General features: G+C 45.4%; 1 long non-coding RNA gene and 2 pseudogenes across 2 annotated transcripts; 1 reads left to right on the top strand and 2 right to left on the bottom strand.

Moving 5' to 3' along the window:
* LOC120318236 overlaps positions 1 to 10,049 on the bottom strand; it is a 31,541-nt pseudogene extending 21,492 nt beyond the window's left edge.
* The window catches only part of LOC120318235, a 31,974-nt pseudogene extending 12,041 nt beyond the window's left edge, over positions 1 to 19,933 (top strand).
* On the bottom strand, positions 3,874 to 6,741 carry LOC120318246. 2 transcript variants are annotated; one of them, XR_005559444.1, is made up of 2 exons: positions 6,456 to 6,741; positions 3,874 to 4,174 (listed from the first exon to the last, which is right to left on the bottom strand). It is a non-coding gene; the product is annotated as an uncharacterized LOC120318246 (long non-coding RNA). The 2 variants fall into 2 exon arrangements; XR_005559445.1 differs by lacking the exon at positions 6,456 to 6,741 and adding an exon at positions 5,423 to 6,441.
* Positions 19,934 to 20,362: the final 429 nt, after the last annotated feature.

Here is a 20,362-nt window from a genome sequence, read left to right as displayed (position 1 = left end):
GGAAGCGAATAAACTCCCAGTGTGCACCTATCTCTAGGCGTAAGGGTTCAGTTACTTGTGTGATGAGAATTCCTCCCATGAGGGAGCCATCAGCCTGTTCAAACCTCATGGGTTTGGAGAGTGATTTTGCTCGTATGCCCAATTTCATAGCAAAGGGTAAGCTAATAATACATCGGGTGCATCCAGAGTCTATTAGCACAGTTAAGTTTATTTGCACCCCTGATTTAGGGATTATAAGTTTGGCAGCTAGGGTAAAAGACGGGATTTCGCGACTCACCATTGGGTCGTTTTCCCCTTCGTCATCGCTGTCAAGAGGCGGTAGAGCAGGGACAGATCCAGCCTTGGCTCTGGTGTCCTGCCGCGCAGGGGATGCGACTTGGGCAGCCAGTTCTTGGTTGATCCAATTGGATTTCCCTCTGGGTGGTTGCTGATCAGGTTTCTTTTTTTGCCGCGGGTCTCGGTCTGCTCTGCTGTTGAGGTAGGCGACTGGGCAATTTGCTGCTCGATGTCCCTGTTGTCCGCATCGGAAGCATGCAAGCGGTGGCCCCACAGGTGGTCTGGGTCTATCGGTAGGCATAGTTGTTGGGGGTCTCCAGGGGGTTGGTTGTCGTCTGGATCGTTCTGGTATTGGTTCAACTCCAGGAGAGGGAGGCTTCTTATAACGAGAGAGCTTAACATCCAGCTTCACGGCCGTCTGGTACCACTCCTGCAGTCGATCAGGTACTTCTCGATAGATGCAAGCCTGAGAGAGGTGATCATCTAATCCCTCGATGAAGTAAAGGATGAGGGACTGCTCAGGCCACCCCTCTATTCGACCTGCCATCTTGCGGAACTCTCGCACGTACTCCAGGGCAGGCCTTCCTGCTTGTTTTATTTTGTGAATTTGTCCTGCTGCTTTGAGGCCGATGGATGGGTCTTCAAATCGTTCTCTCAGTCCTATGAGAAAGAGATGGGGATCTTCCAATTCGGGGGCTAGCTCGCTATATAGATTGTTCAGCCATTCAGATGCTTCTCCCTCCAGGTTGGCCGCAATGACGTCAACCATGGCCCCTGGTTCCGGATAGAGATAGGCCCAGCGATTTAAATGAGAACGCACTTGGTTGAGGAAAAAAATCAGCTTCTCTGGGTCCCCATCGAATGTTGCTTTGAAAGGTGGTGCGAATACAGGCTGCTGCGGACCCCACCCGGGTTGCTGTTGGCCCCATCCGGCCTGTCGATCCCATTGCTGCTGGGCTCTCTGCTGTTGACGTGGTGCCCCCAGTTGCTGTAGGCCCCATCCGGCCTGTCGACCCCGTTGCTGCGGGGCTCTCTGCTACTGGGCAGCGGGGGCTGGTGGTGCCCCCAGTTGCTGTTGGCCCCATTGCTGCGGGGCTCTCTGCTGTTGACGTGGTGCCCCCAGTTGCAGTTGGCCCCACCCAGCCTGCTGATCCAACGGCTGCGGGGCTCTCAGTAGTGGGCGTGGCGCCCCCTGCTGCAGTTGGTTCCACCCTGCCTGCTAATCCAATGGTTGCTGGGCCCTCTGCTGCTGGGCAGTGGGGGCTGGAGGTGCCCCCTGCTGCTGCAGGCCTCCCAATGGTGGTTGTGCAAGCAGGGGTAGTAGTAGCCCTCCTTGCTGTTGGGCTGCAGGGGGTGGTGACGCCCCCAGTTGCTGTAGGCCCCTCAATGGCTGCTGGACATGTTGGGCCTCCCTCGTCTGCAAGCTCACTGGCTGTAGCTCCCCTGGCTTTGGCACTAGCCCGAGCTGTTGCAAGGCCTCTATTATTTGGTGTAGGCTTGGAGACGGCTGATCACTTATCTGTGGAATTTGCTCAATTTCACCTTGCAGCAGGGGCCCCAGGCTGGAATCTCCTCTCTGTGTGGGGCTAGAGGCTCTGGCAGGGGTCCCCAGGGGTTGAAAAGCCAATTGATCTGCAAGGAAGGGGCTGGGGGCCTCTCTCAATGGGAGTTGCTCTTCGCTCTGCACTTCTAATTCTTCAAATCTTTCTGCTAGGTATTCTAATGACCCACTGCAAGCTGCAGGTCGGTATTTCCACTCACCCGAGTCTTCAGCGATAGATGGCCAGGCAGCTCTCCATTGTTGGGAGGAAGGTGATATGTAAATATCCCTTCGCCGTGACTCACGCTCATCTGCTGGCAAGGCTGTGTGGAAACTTCCAGAGCCGTTGCTTGGCTTGTCCCAGTCTGACGACCAAATCAGCTCTCCTGATAGTTTTGGCCTTGCTCCCAGCTGTGGAGTTTGCCAGAGTTTCTTCTCCACTGTCTGGGTAGCTGGCCCTTCCCTTCCTGGAGAAGCTGCTGCTGCTGTTCCTCCTGGAGAAGCTGCGGCTGGGGGGGTGCCAGCCTCAGGCACTTTTTTCTCTTCCATGGCGAGATCTTCCCCAAATCTTTGTCAGCTATCCCCGTTAGCTTAGGGATAGTGACTGGGGTAAGGGACCCCTAAATGAATTTAAAAGTTTGTGGTTTCTGGCTTGATGACATGGTTCCGAAAGAAAGCAGATTTTCAAAGAATTTTGAGGCTTTTTCCTCTAAAAGAATCTTTTATTATTCTGCATAGCTTCGGCACTAACCAAGTTAAGCCAGAAACTGAATCCTCCCTCCCCCAAGCATCTGTAACAAAGCATAACTCACTCATTCATTTTACAGTCATCAATCACATTCTCCAATTAATGTGAAGTGTGAGGTGCCCCTCCCGTTGCATCTGAGCTGACCTTGGCCACACTGTGCCCAGACATTGTTATGGTTTGCTTGCATACTTTCTCATCCCTTGAACTACTGCTGTCTGCGTTAACTCTAGAAATGCTATACGGCTAAATAAAACAGTTTTGCTTCTTCATATATGGCAAGCAAGAACATCCGATGTTAGCAGTCTTGACAGTGCCCAATTTTATAACCTATTTTGTGGCAGCCCAGAAGGAAGTGCACATGAGGCAAACATTGATGAGTTTAGAGAAGGCTTGAATTTCATTCCTGATTTCCCATTGGGAGTGTAGGTGAGAAATTGGCTACTTGAATTCTGACCTGATTCTTTTTAGTCAACACATCTTAGGATTAGACCTGTAGGTGCAGAGAAAAAAAATGGAAATTGTTAGCTTGATAAAGGCTAATGACCTGTTTCTAATTATCAGCAGATGTTTCTGGATGTTTCCTTTTACAGAACTTGTGGAACTCCTCAAATAGCATTTTGTGTGCTTTTTGTATATTGATTATGGAAATCCAACATATGGAGTTTCAGCCTTGTTTGTTGTGCTCCAGATTTTGATCCCCACATTTTCCCAGCCAGCACGCCAGTAGTCTTCAAGTTAAAACTATAATGGGGCCTGCCAGTTACAGTTGCACGTTGCAAAAGCCATGAAGTGAGACTGGTTTGGTTAATTACCTCCACCCTCCGTGATGCAGCCATTAAACAGATGTGCGAGTCGCTACGTGGAATACTAGCACCCCGACTGTTGGGGGAAGGTCTTGAAGGCCTAATGCAGGCTCAGACCTGCCCCCACAGGCATCCCTAGGCCTCCCCCACCCGAGACACCCTGTGCTCTGCTTCCCAACCCTTGGTTCCCCTGGGGCTTTTCCTCCCTTATAGGGACCAACCAAACTTTTCTCCCATCCCATGGTCCCCACAGGTTTTCCCCCTGGTCCCCCTGACCTCTCCCCCACAGTATTTGGGGGGCTGCCACAAGGAAGGTGGGATAAAATTCTCCAAAGCATCAGAGGGCAGGACAAGAAACAACGGTTGGAAACTGATCAGAGAGAGAAGAACCTGGAATTAAGGAGAAACTTCCTAAAAATGCAGACAATTAACCAGAGTGTTATGTGCTCCTGGCTACTTTCCTTCATGACCGGAAGCAAACTCACCTGACCAATAACCAGCCAAGGCACAGTGAAGGCCTTTTATTTCATTTATTGCAACAAGCGAGGAGAGAAGCTATCAAAGCTTGGTTCTCTCCAAAGTTCCAACCCAAAATATTCCTTCTTTATACAACCCTGTCCCGGATGCCACATCCCTCCTCATTCCCCATTGTACTTTCTTTGGTAGTCTTGTTTGTCTTCAGAAATCATGGGTGCTCCATCACTGGAGGTTTTTAAGAAGAGATTAGACCAGGGATCAGCAACTCGTGGTTCCTGAGCCGCATGCGGCTCTTTCATCCCTTCGCTGTGGCTCCCAGTCCTCCGCCACCTAAAAAAAAAAATTCAATCAATCAGTTACAACTTCCCACAGAAAAAAAAGATCTTGCATATTATTTGAGAGCAATCCCTCTGCTGCGCCTCCGCTTTCTTCAACTTGAATGGAGCCGAGGAGCCGCTGGGGGCTTCTTGAGTGGGAAGGACAAGCTTTGCTGCTGGGCAGTGCCTGGGCTATGCGCTGCCGCTGCTTCCCAAACGCCATCTTTGCTGCTGGGGAAAGCTGCAGTGGCAGGGCGCTCCGCACAGGGGAGGCAAGAGGAAAATGCAGTGGCAGCAGGGCGCTCTGCATGGGGGAGGTAGGAGAGAAAAGTAGCAGCAGGGCATGCTCCCCGTGGGGGAGGTAGGGAAAAGCAGCAGCAGCAGGACACTCTGCACAGGAGAGGTAGGAGGGAAAAACAGCGGGACACGCTCCATGTGGACGAGGTAGGGAAAAGCGGTGGCAGCATGGCGCTCTGCGTGTGGGAGATAGAGCAAAGTGGCGGCAGCAGGTGCTCTGCACAGGGATATAGAGTAAAGTGGCAGCAGGGCATGCTCCACATGAGGGAGGTAGAGAAAAGCGGCTGCAGTAGGGCACTCCGCATGGGGGAATAGGAGGGAAAAGCGACGGCAGGGCACGCTTCGTACGGGGAGATAAGAGCTGTCCAGTCTCCTCTTAAAAACTTCCACTGATGGAGTACTCACAACTTTTAGAGCAGATATGTTAAACACAAAAGCCCTGAAGAAGCACCAATCAGCTGGAAAGCAGCACTGATCCTGGCACTTCTGCTGAGCCCAGAAGAAGCGCCGATCAGCTGGAATGTCGCAGCATCTCCAGGGTCTTGTGATTTACATTCAGATGCTTAGCAACTGATTCATATTTATGACGGTCACAGGGTCACAGTGTCCCAGATGACCAAAACCTGCTGCAACCACCCAGCAAACAAAGGGAATAAAAACCAAACACCCCCCACCCCACCCCTGCTGCCAATACTCAACAGAAATGCTCACAACCATGAAAACCTCGGACAGGAGGAAGAGCGCCATTGTAACTTTGAACAGTCATTAAGCGAACTGTTGTAAGTCGAGGACTATATGTACTTCATCACTTTTTCCCTTTTTTTTTTGGTCGTCAAGTTTTTGACACCTTGCTAGGTGACTGGTGGTACTTGGATACTGCCATATCCTAAAAGTGGTACAATGGGTGAAAAGGTTGAAAAGCCCTGTTGTAGTCCAATCCCCTGCTCAAGCAATCAGAATATACCATTTTAGGCAGGTGGCTGTCTCTTCTTTTTTTAAAACCCTCCAGTGATGGAAGCATCTGCAATTTCTGAAAGGAAGCTGTTCCACTGGTTCATTGTCTTCACATTAGAAAGTTTCTCCTTAATGCCAAGTTCCTTCTCTTCTTGATTATTTTCCTTTCTGCCAATATAATTAGACGTTCCCCAAGGATAAAATGAAATTAATCACAGGAGACATCGGACGCCACAATGAAGCTCTACATCACAATGCCCGCCTTATTGAGGGAAATGCATGCAACCTCCTTTCCTAACTGCTATCAACAGTTGCAGTCATTTTCAGAGATTTAAAATGGAGAGGGATCCTGACACTCAAGGGGAGGAGGCCCCAAGGGACAGTTTCTCCTTGTTTGATTGGCAGCAAGACATTTAATTGTTTAGTGCTGAAGGAGATTTCAAGCAGCTGCTATGTATTTTCATCTCTGTACCTGTTGGCACCTCTATTTGATTACCAATTGACCCTGCAGTGAAACTCCCTACTGTGTGTAGCTTGTAGTGTCACAAAGACAAGCTTTGGGAGAAGCACCCGACCCTCAGGATTTCTGTTAGCAGTTTGCTCAGAAACTGTACTGTTGCAAAATATGACTTTAAAGCAAAAATAAGAACAAGAGGAAAAAACGGAATAGTTCCTTTACCAATGTAGTAGGGACGGAGGGACGGCCTGATGCATGGCGTGAGGGGGAGAAGAGAGGAGAAAAGGAAAGGGAGACAGGGAGAGCAGCGGAGAAGGAAGCAAAACAAGCAGAGGCCTGAGGAGAGAGGAGGGAAGGGTTTATCAGCCTGCCCTGCCCCCACCTGCTGGGTGGGGCTGCATGTGAGGAGGGAGAGGCCTGAGGAAGAGGAAGAGAGAAGGGGAGGAAGAAATGGGAAGTTGATCCAGAGAGAGAGCGCGAAGCTGAGTAAACGAACCAGGCTTCCCGACCTCCACCCTAGGGGAGTTGAAATGGAGAAGAAAGGGAGAAGAGCAGCTCCACAGAAGGACAGGGGAGGTGAACTGACCTGGACGAGGGACAACAATAGGCTGAAGGCCAGGAGGAAGCACAGAGCGAGAGACTCTGAGAAATTCGACCAGCGATTGAGGGCGGGAAGACACCAAATTGGCAAGTGAAAAGGGACAAAGGGATCTGGACTCTTGCAGCCCTTTTGAGGGTAGCACTTCCCAAAGAAATAAAAAAGATCCATTAAAGAAGCAATCTTGAATAGAATAGAGCTGGAAGGGACCTTGGAGGTCTTCTAGGCCAGCCCCTTGCTCAAGCAGGAGAACCTATACCATTTCAGATAAGTCACTGTCTAGTCTCTTCTTAAAGGCCTCCAGTGATGGAGCACCCATGATTTCTGAAGGCAAGCTGTTCCTCTTGATAGAAGTGAATGAAAGGTCTTCAAAATTTAATATTGAAAGAAAAATTTAAAATAGAATCTGCTGTACAATGGAAACGGACTGAAATAGACAAACAAGCTTAGCAAAGAAACTACAATGGGGAACGAGGAGGGATGTAGCGGCCAGGACAGGGTTGTATAAACAAGGAATATTTTGGGTTGGAACATTGGAGAGAACCATAGCTAAGTCTTGCAGTATTTTGTTTGTATATAGTTGTTTACATTTCCCTTCTTTTATCTCTCCCATCTCTAAATCAGTTTCCTGTTTCGTCTTCTGATTTCTGAATTATGTTCGTACTTTGTATTCCTTATCTGGGAATTTCTAGTTGTAGATTTAATTTGAGATTTGCTCATTTATATTGTCTAAATTGATTTTAGTCTCATCATTTCTTTTTATGTGCTCTTTGCATTCAACAATTGTTTGGTGAATTAGTTGTAGCATAAAATGTATTTCTTTCTGAAAGCTGTTTATTTTTTCTTGAGGCATCATTCCTAGAGATCTTCTAGTATCACCAGTATCCGTAAGAGTAGATCAAAGTTTCCTCTAGTGTTCTGGTCCTTATATGTACCCTTTATAATCCAATAAATTCCAAAGTGTAGGTTCAATCCTGAAAGCAATATTTTATAGTATTTCTTTGTCTTAAGTATCCAAAAATTGTCAATCAGGCAAGTTTGTAATCCACATGTTCAATATGTTCAACCTCTCTGAAAGCAGCTCAAAAGTCTCTCCCAGCCAGACATAGTCCAAGGTCAAATTTTTCTTTCTCTCCCACTAGCTCTTGAAATTAAAAGTCCACGCTTAGTAGGCATTTATAATCCAAGAAGGTCAGTGTGATAAGTAGGCCAAAATATCTTCCTTTATTGTCAGCTGTTCTCCTGAACTAGGAATCAACAAGCAGCCAGGAAGCAAATTATACTGCTATACACAAATCCATCAAAAAAAAAAATCTTAACAGTTATCTCAGTTCTCAAATATATCAAAGCTGTAGTTTTGTTACTTCCACTTCAGTATTTTATGTTTCTGTCTCCCATAAAATTAAAACACTGCTCCCGTTATTAGCTTTTTGGGAGCCTTTCCCAGGAAAATTAATTTTAAAATGGTAAAGAAAGGACCGATATCCTCACCCAGTACCAAACATGCTGTTTATGATACATTAATTATTGCCTTTTTCTTCTTCGGTTGTCAGCAGGTAATGGCTAGCCACAGGAACGTAGCCAGTCTTTCCCCTGCCAGTTTGGAAGGCTTTCCTTGGATAGAACGGAAAGACCCCCATCTCACTGTGATCAACAACCACCCCTCCTCTTCATCGTGCCTTCGGTGCTATTTTAGGCCCTTTTTAGGGCCCCCAGAAGGCCGAACTCTGACTGAATTTTTTCCCACAATCAGGACATTCAAAGGATTTCTCTCATGTGTGAGTCCTCTGGTGCATCACCAGAGAGAAATTACGACTGAAACTTTTCCCACAATCAGCACATTCAAAGGGTTTTTCTCCTGTGTGAGTCCTTTGGTGTATCACCAGGTTAGAATGAGAACTGAAACTTTTCCCACAAAGTGGACACTCATATAGTTTCTCTCCGGTGTGAGTTCTCTGGTGCTTTACTAGGTTGGAATTTGCAACAAAACCTTTCCCACAGAGTGGACACTCATACGGTTTCTCTCCTGTGTGAGTCCTGTGGTGGATCACCAGATCGGAATTACGACTGAAACTTTTCCCACATTCAGGACATTCAAAGGGTTTCTCTCCTGTGTGAGTCCTCTGGTGCATTACCAGATTGGAATTTCGACTGAAACTTTTCCCACATTCAGGACATTCAAAGGGTTTTTCTCCTGTGTGAGTCCTTTGGTGTATCACCAGGTTAGAATAGAAAGTAAAACTTTTCCCACAAACAGGACACTCGTATAGTTTGTCTCCTTTGTGAGTCCTCTGGTGCATCACCAGAGAGCAATTACGACTGAAACTTTCTCCACAATCAGCACATTCAAAGGGTTTTTCTCCCATGTGAGTCCTCTGGTGGTTTACTAGCTTGTAATTTGCAAAGAAACGCTTCCCACAACCTGGACACTCATACGGTTTCTCTCCTGTGTGAGTCCTCTGGTGTCTCACCAGGTCAGAATTTGCAATGAAACTTTTCCCACAAAGTGGACACTCATACGGTTTTTCTCCTGTGTGAGTCCTCTGGTGTCTCACCAGGTGGGAATTTACAATGAAACTTTTCCCACAAGGTGGACACTCATACGGTTTTTCTCCTGTGTGAGTCTTCTGGTGCATCACTAGACAGAAATTACGACTGAAACGTTTTCCACATTCAGGACATTCAAAGGGTTTCTCTCCTGTGTGTGTCCTCTGATGTCTCACCAGGAGGGCATTTGCAACAAAACCTTTCCCACAAAATGGACACTTAAATGGTTTCTCTCCTGTGTGAGTCTTCTGGTGTATCACCACTTGGGAATTCTTAGTGAACCGTTTCCCACAATCTGAACATTCAAAGGGTTTCTTTCCTATGTGAATCCTCTTGTGTTTCACCAGGTGGGAATTCTGAGTGAACCTTTTCCCACATTCAGGACATTCAAAGGGTTTTTCTCCTGTGTGAGTCCTTTGGTGTATCACCAGGTGAGAATGGGAATTGAAACTTTTCCCACAAACTGGACACTCATACGGTTTCTCTCCTGTGTGAGTCTTCTGATGTCTCACCAGGTGGAAATTCTTAGTGAACTGTTTCCCACAATCTGAACATTCAAAGGGTTTCTCTCCAGTGTGAGTCATCTGGTGTTTCACCTGGTAGTAATTTACAGCAAAACATTTCTCACACACTGGACACTCCTATGGTTTCTCTCCTGTGTCAATTACTTTGCTTGGTAAAGCATTTACCATATTGGGAGCACTTATAGGGCATCTGTCCTGTGTGGGTCCTTTTATGAACCAGAAGGGAGATATTCTAACCAAAGATTTTGTTACATTAGTAACATTTATAGTTTGGATCCTCTTGTATTTAATCCCTGATGCTTTTGCAATCTGTACTTTATACCACAATAGTAACATCTGTGGACCTTTTCCACCACACATATGCTGGGAGACGTCAAAAATGTTTGTGGTCCCTTATTTAGTGGTGCTTTGATTTCACCTACTGTTTTCTTCCTCCCATTGGGAGTTCTGCATTACTGTCTGCCCTATTTGAGTATCCAATTGACCTTTTCTTCCCCACTGACTTCCAGATACTTTCCTCTTTTTCTGAATGGAAAAATGATCCCCTCCACCTTGTCTTGTAACCTATCCTTCTGTTCCGCATACTCTAATATTTCCAGCTTGAATTCTCTTCTTGATTTTCTCTTGCCTTTTGCCTGCAGGGATGGGACAATTGTGTAATTTTTTGAAGGAAATGGAAAATATTTTGATTCTGGCTGGATTTGCTTTCCTTTTCAAAAATTATTCTTACTTCTCCAGAGTGCTCTTATTGCCATCTTCTTTGTCTACAAGAGTCAAAGAAAAGTGTAAGTTTAATTGTTTATACAATGCTTGCAGATGTGAAAAAAAGAAAAAAATATACATTACATTTAAAAAGCAAACATAACACAATGCTAACCTATTACTTTAATTATGATTCATCAGACGTTCCAGAGATCCAAGTTCAAATATCCGTTCAATCATGAAATTCCCTTGACTTGCATCAACCATAAACTGTAAGCGCTGTTATGGGTTATCATAAAATATATCTGGAAGTCTGGGGTATAGATTATACAATTACAAATACATGGAAAGAGTAATATAAATACACATACCTATAATTGTGGAAAATTCTGCAAAAATTGCACATGGAACTCCTCGGCTACAAATAAGGGCAAAAACTACTCTCCCCTCCAATTTTGAAAGAGTGCCATTATCTAAACATAAACTCTCCATGCGGCATTTTAGTCCAACAACTGAAGCCTCTGCAGCCAATCAATAAACTGGCTCTTCTGCACACCAGTCTCTGTTCCCCAAAAGGCCCTGCAGGCAGTTATTAGAGCTCCCAGGCCTGTCCCTTGACTGGAAATTCTGTTATCTTTCTGAATATTATCACAGAACCCCCTTGATCTGTTTGGAAAGCTGTCTGTAAGAAAGAGTGGAAAGCTTCTTTTTTAGGGTAGATTAGTCAGACCTTAAAAGGACTAAAATTGAAAACCTCTGCAGACAGGGCTGTTCACTGACACGGGCAGGGACACAGCAGTCACCAGAGAGGGAATCTGGGCATGTAAGAGAGGCAGATTCAGGAGCTCCATCCCAAAGGAAGCCCACCTGGACAGGGCTGCCCATCGGCCAAGCCCACCTGGACGCCTCTCGGGTCTCCCTCACCCGCCTTCCAGACGCCCCTGGCCTCCTCCTAGCAGGGTTCCCGCCCTCGCCTCCAGCCACGCTCCCTCTGAGCCCAGAGCTCCCCCGTCCTCTTCCCCTTCCTCCCCACCAGCCACAGGGGAACGTGGGAACGGCGGTGCCCAACCTTCCGGGAAACGCCAGGAGCCCCCAGGCTGGGAGCCGGGCTGCGTGAAGAGGAGGGGCTGCGGGGCAGGAGGGGGGCTGTTCCTCTGCAGGACTTAAGCGAGTCTCTCTGGGTCGTTGAAGGCAATTTCACGTGACTGCGACTTGCAACCTCTTGCCAGCCTCTCCAGGGATTTTGCTTAGGAGAAGCTGGCTGGGGAAGCCACAAACGGGGATCGCGAGGGTGGGATGCTGCGACCATCACGGATGTACAGCGGTGGGCAACGTCCGAACCGAGCAGCCCGACCCGCTCCCGGCTTCTCCCCCAACCCGCCCTCGACTCACCTTCCAGCTGCTGCTTCGACCCTGGCAAGAACACAAAAGCCTCCCCGACGCCTCCTTCCTCCCCTGAGCGATCCGGAAGAGGAAGTTGCTCTGACCTTCTCCTCGCCTCCCATCCTTTCTAGCAATGCAGTACTCGATGGTTGCAGCTCCTCTTCCTTCTACCACAGATGCCGCTTTCTAGACTATCTGACCTATCTCGGCTTTTGGCGTCTAGAGAGGTTTTCAGTGATTTATCTGCTCTCCGGTCGTTTCCGCCTCCCAGCGACCGTCCTTTGCAACTTTGCTGCATCCCATCGCTAGCTCATACTTGGGTGATTGTCCTCTGAGAGTACAGGCTGCTCTTTTCTGCACTCAGCGAAAAGCTCTCGCACGGGCAGAGCAACTTCCTCTTCCGGAGCGCTCAGGGGAGGAAGGAGGCGTGCGGGGAGGCTTTTGTGCTCTTCCCAGGGTCGAAGCAACAGCTGGAAGGTGAGGCCAGGGGCGTCTGGAAGGCGGGTGAGGGAGACCCGAGAGGCGTCCAGGTGGGACGATGGGCAGCCCTGTCCAGGTGGGCTTCCTTTGGGATGGAGCTCCTGAATCTGCCTCTCTTACGTGCCCAGATTCCCTCTCTGGTGACTGCTGCATCCCTGTTTCTCCCTGCCAATGTCAGTGAACAGCCCTGTCTGTGGAGGTTTTCAATTTAAATGTTTGTTCTTTTAAGGTCTGAATAATCTACCCTGAAAAAGCTTTCCACTGTTTTTTACAAACAGCTTTCGAAAGAGGTCAAAGGGGTTCTGTGATAATATTCAGAAAGATAACAGAATTTCCGGTCAAGGGACAGGCCTGGGAGCTCCAATAACTGCCTGCAGGGCCTTTTGGGGAACAGAGACTGCTGTGCAGAAGAGCCAGTTTATTGTTTGGGCTGCAGAGGCTTCAGTTGTTGGACTAAAGTGCTGCATGGAGAGTTTGTGTTTAGATGATGGCAATCTTTCAAAATTGGAAGGGCTGTCACATAGAAGAGGGGATTTACCCATGCGCCAAAGTGTCGTAGAGCAGAACAAGAAGTAACAGATGGAGTCTAGAATTGGGAGAAAGTTCCTGTCAGTGAGAACAATGAATGAAACATCTTGCCTCCAGACATTGTGGGTGTTTCATCACTTGAGGTTTTTAAGAAGAGATTGGACAGCCATTTGTCAAGAATAATATAGGTTTCCTACCTAAGCAGGGGATTGAACTAGAAGACCTCTGAGGTCTCTTTCAACTCTCATTATTCTCTTGTGGACCTGCTATTTTCTTTGCAACAATGTCAGACTAAAAGTGCCACTATTTTTTTCTGGGATTTTTATTTGTTTACTTCTATTTATGGCTAACAAGCACGGTATTTCCTACTGACGCCCCATACTTGTATTGACGAGGTTCAACTGTGCTTAAGCCAGCACTTCTGAAAGAATAGCTATGGAAGACCTTTCAGGATGTTCAGTTGTATAAGTAGTCCTCATTTACCACTTCTTCTCTGCGCTTATGATTATGAAAAAGCAGAAAAGGGAGTTGCACCAATTTGGATGCTGCCAATTGTTCGTGTTTATGGTGGCTGCAGTATCCCACATTCATGATCGTCACCTGTGACGTTCTCAGATAGCCTCTTACAAGCAAAATCAATGGGTATACCGGCAGGAAATTGCAAGCCACAGTCATGTGAAATTGCCTTTAACAACCCATGGTGATTTTCTTAGCAAGTCCAGAGGAACAGATGTAAATTGGCACTATCATGCTAACATCATACTAATAATAATAATTTTCATTTTGCGGTCACAGACCAAAATGCAGTACAACACAAGAAAACACAAGAACGTTGTCCCCATGGACAACGTTCCTCCAGGTCTTCCTGTCCTCTACCATCTTCTGGAGTCCATTTAAATTCACACCTACTGCCTTGGCTAAGGGGAATTACAATGTTTTCCTCTAATAGTTACAGATCTTAAAAGAAATTTAGAAACCTGAGAAGTAATATAGGAGGAGCCATCCCCCAGACAATATAAGACCAAATTACTAACATTAGAACCAGAGGGATCAATTCCAAGGAGAGACAGTAATTCTGGCTGTGTTATACACAGGGCAGTATGATAAGACATGCTCCACAGTTTCAATTTCAGTCCTATCACAGGGGCATAGTTGCTCACTAAACAGGAGCCTCTTGAATCGCCCGTTGAGTAGTGCTGAGGGCAAAACATTGAAACGGGCTAGGGAAAAGACTCTTCTATACTTGGGGATGGTTAGAGTATAGAAATATGAAGCCATCCTCAATCCATAATTATTAGAATGGCTGAAGATCAACAGGGAGCAGGTTTTGTTGGTTCTGGCTCTTAAGTATTGCAAATCTATGTCAACAAGCCATTGGACTACCCTAAACTGGGCGTCCTTGAGACCATAATCTCCCAGAGCATCCCCTGTTTCTTCGTCAGCTCCCTCTCCCAATGAGAAGTATGAGAGTTAGCAAACACCAGGGAGAGGTAGCTACCAGGGACTGCAGAAAAGAGCACCTGAAACCACCATTTGAAGGTGTTAATCCACACCATGCATTCGACTGAACGAATGCCCAGTTCCAGGTACACCGAAGCAAATCCAACACAGGGAGGAAGACCCAGAAGTTTCCTAAGAAAAACAGCCTGGGTTCTTTCAATACAATCCATGAAGCCTCGTATCCATATGGGAATTCCATAAAGAGTTTGGACCAGGGTTTTGGCTTTATATATATGCAGAGCAGAAGGAATAAACTGGCCTCCTTCGATAAAAAAGATTCTTATAATCTGCTGATGGCTACAGGAGGCTGAATTCAGCATCTGGGTTTGATGTTTAGTCCAAGCACCAGTATTCTGAAATTGAATACTTAAATACTTAAAATGGAAAACCTGCCTAACAACATTACCATTGATAGCCCAGTTGTATGATTTCCAGGCTCTAGAGAACACCAATACTTTGGATTTGTCATAATTAATAGACAAATGGTTCTCAGCACAGTAGGACCCAAATGCAGAAAGTAATCTTTTTAGACCGAGCCTTGATTGTTATAGAAGGACCGCATTGTCAGCATAAAGAAGAAGCGGAATCTTCATATTTAACAACTTTGGGGCATGGGACTCAACGCGTTCAGTGTAAGAGGCCAGGTCAGATAAGAATAAATTAAACAGAAGAGGGGCCATAACATCATACTAAATGATCGGGCTGCTTAATGACACAGATCCAGTCTCAATTGCAGTCATTAAGTGAGGAGTACTTCAATTGGGATGTCAGCAGAGGGATTGTGGAGAGTAGTTTTTGCCCTTATTTGTAGCCGAGGAGTTCCATGTGCAAATCTGGCAGAGGCTTTAGGTATCATTTCATCATTTAAAGCCCCCACACCTCTTAGAATTAGCTCAGAAGGTTCGACAGTAATCTTTTTTTCTTTTTCAGGCTGAAAACATGAATTTTCCCACATAGATATAATTATAGGTATTTGTATTTATATTACTCTTTCCATGTATCTGGAATTGTATAATCTATACCCCAGACTTCCAGATATATTTTATGATAACCCATAGCAGCGCTTACAGTTTATGGTTGATGCAAGTCAAGGGAATTTCATGATTGAACAGATATTTGAACTTGGATCTCTGCAATGTCCGATGAATCATAATTAATGTAATAGGTTAGCATTGTGGCATGTTTGCTTTTTAAATGTAATGTATATTTTTTTCCTTTTTTTCACATCCGCAAGCATTGTATAAACTATTAAACGTACACTTTTCTTTGAATCTTGTAGACAAAGAAGATGGCAATAAGAGCACTCTGGAGAAGTGAGAATAACTTTTGAAAAGGAAAGCAAATCAAGCCAGAAATCAAAATATTTTCCATTTCCTTCAGAAAATTACACAATTGTCCCATCTGAGCAGGTGAAAGGCAAGAGAAAATCAAGAAGAGATTTCAAGCTGGAAATAGTAGAGTATGCGGAACAGAAGGATAGGTTACATGACAAGGTGAAGGGGATCATTTTTTCATTCAGAAAAAGAGGGAAATATCTGGAAGTCAATAGGAAAGAAAAGGTCAATTGGATACTCAAATAGGGCAGACAATAATGCAGAACTCCCAATGGGAGGAAGAAAACAGTAAGTGAAATCAAAGCATCACTAAACAATGGACCATATACAGTATATCAGTGGTGGAGAACGTCCACAGATGTCACTATTGTGGTTAAAAGCACAGATTACAAAAGCATAGGTGATTAAATACAAGAGGATCCAAACTGGAAAAAAGACATACAAATGCTACTAATGTAACAAAATCTTTGGTCAGAATATCTCCCTTGTGGTTCATAAAAGGACCCACACAGGACAGATGCCCTATAAGTGCTCTCAGTGTAGTAAATGCTTTACCAAGCAAAGTAATTCACACAGGAGAGAAACCATAGGAGTGTCCAGTTTGTGAGAAAAGTTTTGCTGTAAATTACTACCTGGTGAACCACCAGATGTCTCACACCAGAGAGAAACCATTTGAATGTCCTGCATGTGGGAAAGGTTTTAGTTGCAGTTCCAACCTGGTGAGACATCAGAGGACTCACACAGGAGAGAAACCCTTTGAATGTCCTGAATGTGGGAAATCTTTCACTCAGAATTACAGCCTGATGACACATCAGAGGTCTCACATAGGAGAGAAACCCTTTGAATGTCCTGAGTGTGGGAAAGGTTTCACTTACAGTTCCAAACTGGTGATACACCAAAGGACTCACACAGGAGAGAAACCCTTTGAATGTCCTGAATGTGGGAAATCTTTCACTCGGAATTACAGCCTGATGATACATCAGAGGTCTCACACAGGAGAGAAACCATTCGAATGTCCTGAGTGTGGGAAAGGTTTCAGTTGCACTTCCAGCCTGATGATACATCAGAGGATTCACACAGGAGACAAACCCTTTGAATGTCATGATTGTGGGAAATCTTTCAGACACAATTCCAGCCTGGTGATACATCAGAGGACTCACACAGGAGAGAAACCCTTCGAATGTCCGATTTGTGGGAAATATTACAGCTGCAGTTCCAGCCTAGTGATACATCAGAGGACTCACACAGGAGAGAAACCCTTTGAATGTCCTGAATGTGGGAAATCTTTCACAAATAATTCCAGCCTGGTGATACATCAGAGGACTCACACAGGAGAGAAACCATATGAGTGTCCAGTATGTGGGAAACATTTCACTTGCAGTTTCAATCTGGTGATACATCAGAGGACTCACACAGGAGAGAAACCCTTTGAATGTCCTGATTGTGGGAAATCTTTCATACAAAATTCCAGCCTAGTGATGCATCAGAGGACTCACACAGGAGAGAAACCATATGAGTGTCCAATTTGTGGGAAAAGTTTCAGTAAACATGTCAACATGGTGAACCACCAGAGGACTCACACAGGAGAGAAACCATATGAGTGTCCAGTTTGTGGGAAAATATTCAGTCAGAAATCCCACATGGTGATACACCAGAGGACTCACACAGGAGAGAAACCCTTTGAATGTCCGGATTGTCGGAAAAGGTTCACTCAGAATTCCCAACTGGTGATACACCAGAGGACTCACACAGGAGAGAAACCCTTTGAATGTCCTGAATGTAGAAAAAGTTTCAAGACGAATTCCCAACTGGTGATACACCACAGGATTCACACAGGAGACAAACCATTTGAATGTGCTGAATGTGGGAAAGGTTTCAGTTCCCATTCTAAGCTTGTGATACACCAAAGGACTCACACTGGAGAAAAGCCCTTTGAATGTCCTGATTGTGGGAAATCTTTCAATGTGAATTTCAACCTGGTGAGACATCAGAGGACGCATAAAGGAGAGAAACCATAAAAGTGTCCAGATTTTGGAAAGGTTTTCAGTATTAGGTCTAACCTTATACATCATATATCACACAGGGGAGAAACATTTGTAATGTCCAATCTGTGAGCAATTCTTCAAGTCTAAATCATCTCTTATTGCACACAAGGAAGTGCACATGAAGCAAACAATGATGAGTTTAGAGCAGTGGTTCTCAACCTGTGGGTTGGGACTCCATTTGGGGTCGAACGACCATTTCATGGGGGTCGCCAAACAATGCAGTCCGTCATTTTTTCCCCCTTTTCCTTAGCTGTGCTACTCCCTTTTATTCTATTGGCTTTTGAAAGCCAATAGAATAGACTCTCTTGAATAGAGTCTAATTCTATTGGCTTTCAAAAGCCAATAGGAATTGTCCAGGCTGTCTCTGCCCTGCTGATCCCGCCAAAAGTCCCATTCTGCAAACGGTGCTGCACCAGTTGAGTAGTCCTCGACTTACGACCGGTTGAGTAGTCCTCGACTTACGACCGGTTGTGGGTCGTGGCATTAAAAAGGTTGAGAACCACTGGTTTAGAGAAATCTTGAATTTCACTTCTTATTTTCTGTTGAGAGTATAGGTGAGAAATTGACTACTTCAATTCTGGCCTGATTCTTTTTAGTCAACAGATCTCAGGATTAGACCTGTAGTGTAGAAAAAAAAATATGGAAATTGTTAACTTGATAAAGGCTAATGACTTGTTTCTAATTATCAGCAGAGGTTTCTGGATGTTTCCTTTTGTAGAACTTGTGGCATTCCTCAAACAGGGTTGCAGGTGCTTCAATCACTGGAGGGTTTTAAGAAAAGAATAGACAGCCACCTACCTAAAATGGTATATTTTGGACTAGAACACGGGTCAGCAACCCACGGCTCCGGAGCCGCATGCGTCTCTTTAAGCTGGCTCCTGCTGCTCCCAGCCCATGTGGATTACCCCCCCCCCCCCAAAAATGTGTACTTCCCAAAAAAAATGGGGCTAAAAAAGTTCAACCAATCAATTCAAACTTCTCACTAAAAAAAAAAAAACTTGTGAAGTTTAAATTGATTGGTTGACCTCCTTTGCTTCATGGGACTGCCCACAAACCTCTTCTTTCTCTTCAGTCTGCATGGACTGTTGGAAAGGTGAGTAGCCTTTTTCTCTGGGGACTTGCAGTAGGCCAGGAGAAGGGAGGAAATGATTCCCAGCCCGGGAGAGAGCGTGGGAGGGTATGGGTGACGGCGCCTCTTCCAAAGGGGCACCTACTGGCTCCGAGGCAAGCCGTTCCGCTTGGCCTGATGCTTTCAGTTTCAAAAGCAGCCTCGGCGTCACCTGGCCGGCGCGCTTGCTGCCTTTCTTCCTTTCTTGTCTTCTCTCTCTCTTTTCTTTCTTTCTTTTCTTTCCCTCTCTCAATAAGCAAACAATCTGAGTTCCGACTGGCTGCTCCACGCTTCCTCCTCCTCCCCCCCCCCCACAAGTAAACTGCATGCAAAAATCCCACAATATCTGGTGCGAGGCTGAGGGCGGAGCTGCTTGTGTCTGCTCACATAAGTGCGAATGTGTTTCTTTTGCAGGGAGGCAGCTTTGCTGAAAGTTATATCTTCCTTCCCCTTCCTTCTCTCCCTCCCTCCCTCCCTCCTTTTCTTCCTGTTTTCTTTCTCTTTTTTCCTTCCTTCCTTCCCATATTCTTCCTGCCTTTCTTCTTCCTTTCTTGTCTTCCTTCCCTCCCTTTCTTTCTTTCTTTCCTTCCTTTCTTTCCCTCTCTCAATAAGCAAACAATCTGGGTTCTGACTGGCTGCTCCGCACTTCCTTCTCCCCCCCCACAAGTAAACTGCATGCAAAAATCCCACAACATCCACCAGCAGTGTTTTTGCTCCTAAGTCAGCCTATGTCTGTGTACACGCACACGGAGGCTTCCAAACCTAACACACATACACATGACATGTGGATGTCTGCAACCAGTCATTGCAAAAAAAAAGGGGAAAGTGGACATGACTATTTAAAGACCCCACCTCTTTTCTGCACGGGCTTGAGCAGGAGGCTGGACTAGAAGACCTCCAAGGTCCCTTCCAGCTCTATTCTATATGCAGAAGCTTATTGTAATCATTGCACCCCCTTACTGGAATATCACCCTTTCTACGTGCACACAGCCTTTTCTTTAGGAGCACCCTTGAATATCATATTTCTTGCATCGGACAGGGAACCCCAAGTCCTTTTAGTAGCAATGTGTAATTTCCATTTTCTCAGCCTGGTTGCTAACTTACCGACTGCAGTGATTCACTTAGGGACGGTGGTAAGAAAGGTCGCAAAATGGGGCAAAACTCATTAAACAAATGTCTCACTTAACAATACAAATCCAACCCATCCAACTAAAATGGCTTAACAAGAAGGTATTCCTCTCTTTACAGTGATTTGTTGAACACTGCTGGAATACTTTTGTGAATAAAGAAAAATAAAGCCAATTGGTTAATTCTACAGGTCCTTGTCCTACTTTCCAAGTGAGAGCTTTGCTGGGAGAGAGAGGAGAATATGAATATATGTGCTTGTCCTTACTAAACATTTAGTAAAGAACGTTTAATGAAATATTTTGATGTTTGTTTAATTAAGAGATGAGATATGGGGATAATTATGCTGTATTTAAAGGTGGTAGATTAGCTGCCAAAATTGTTTTTACCTGTTGGGATGAAGGAGAAAGATTTTTTTTCCCTCTTTCTCCTGTCCTTTTCTCCCCACCCCCGTTTTTTTCTTTTTTCTTTTTCTATTTGTGGTTTTTATTGTTTGCACCGGCTTTTACTCTTTTCATTTTTAATCCTTAATAAAAAATATTTGAAAAACCAGAGAACATTGTAATGAGACAGAGACGGAGACAAAGAGAGAGAATAACCTGCTATAATGAAAGGTTAT

Source organism: Crotalus tigris, unplaced genomic scaffold, assembly GCF_016545835.1.
Source record: "Crotalus tigris isolate CLP2741 ecotype Arizona unplaced genomic scaffold, ASM1654583v1 scf7180000020145.1122116, whole genome shotgun sequence".
NCBI lineage: Eukaryota > Metazoa > Chordata > Lepidosauria > Squamata > Viperidae > Crotalus > Crotalus tigris.
This window is presented reverse-complemented; position numbering and strand designations above follow the sequence as displayed.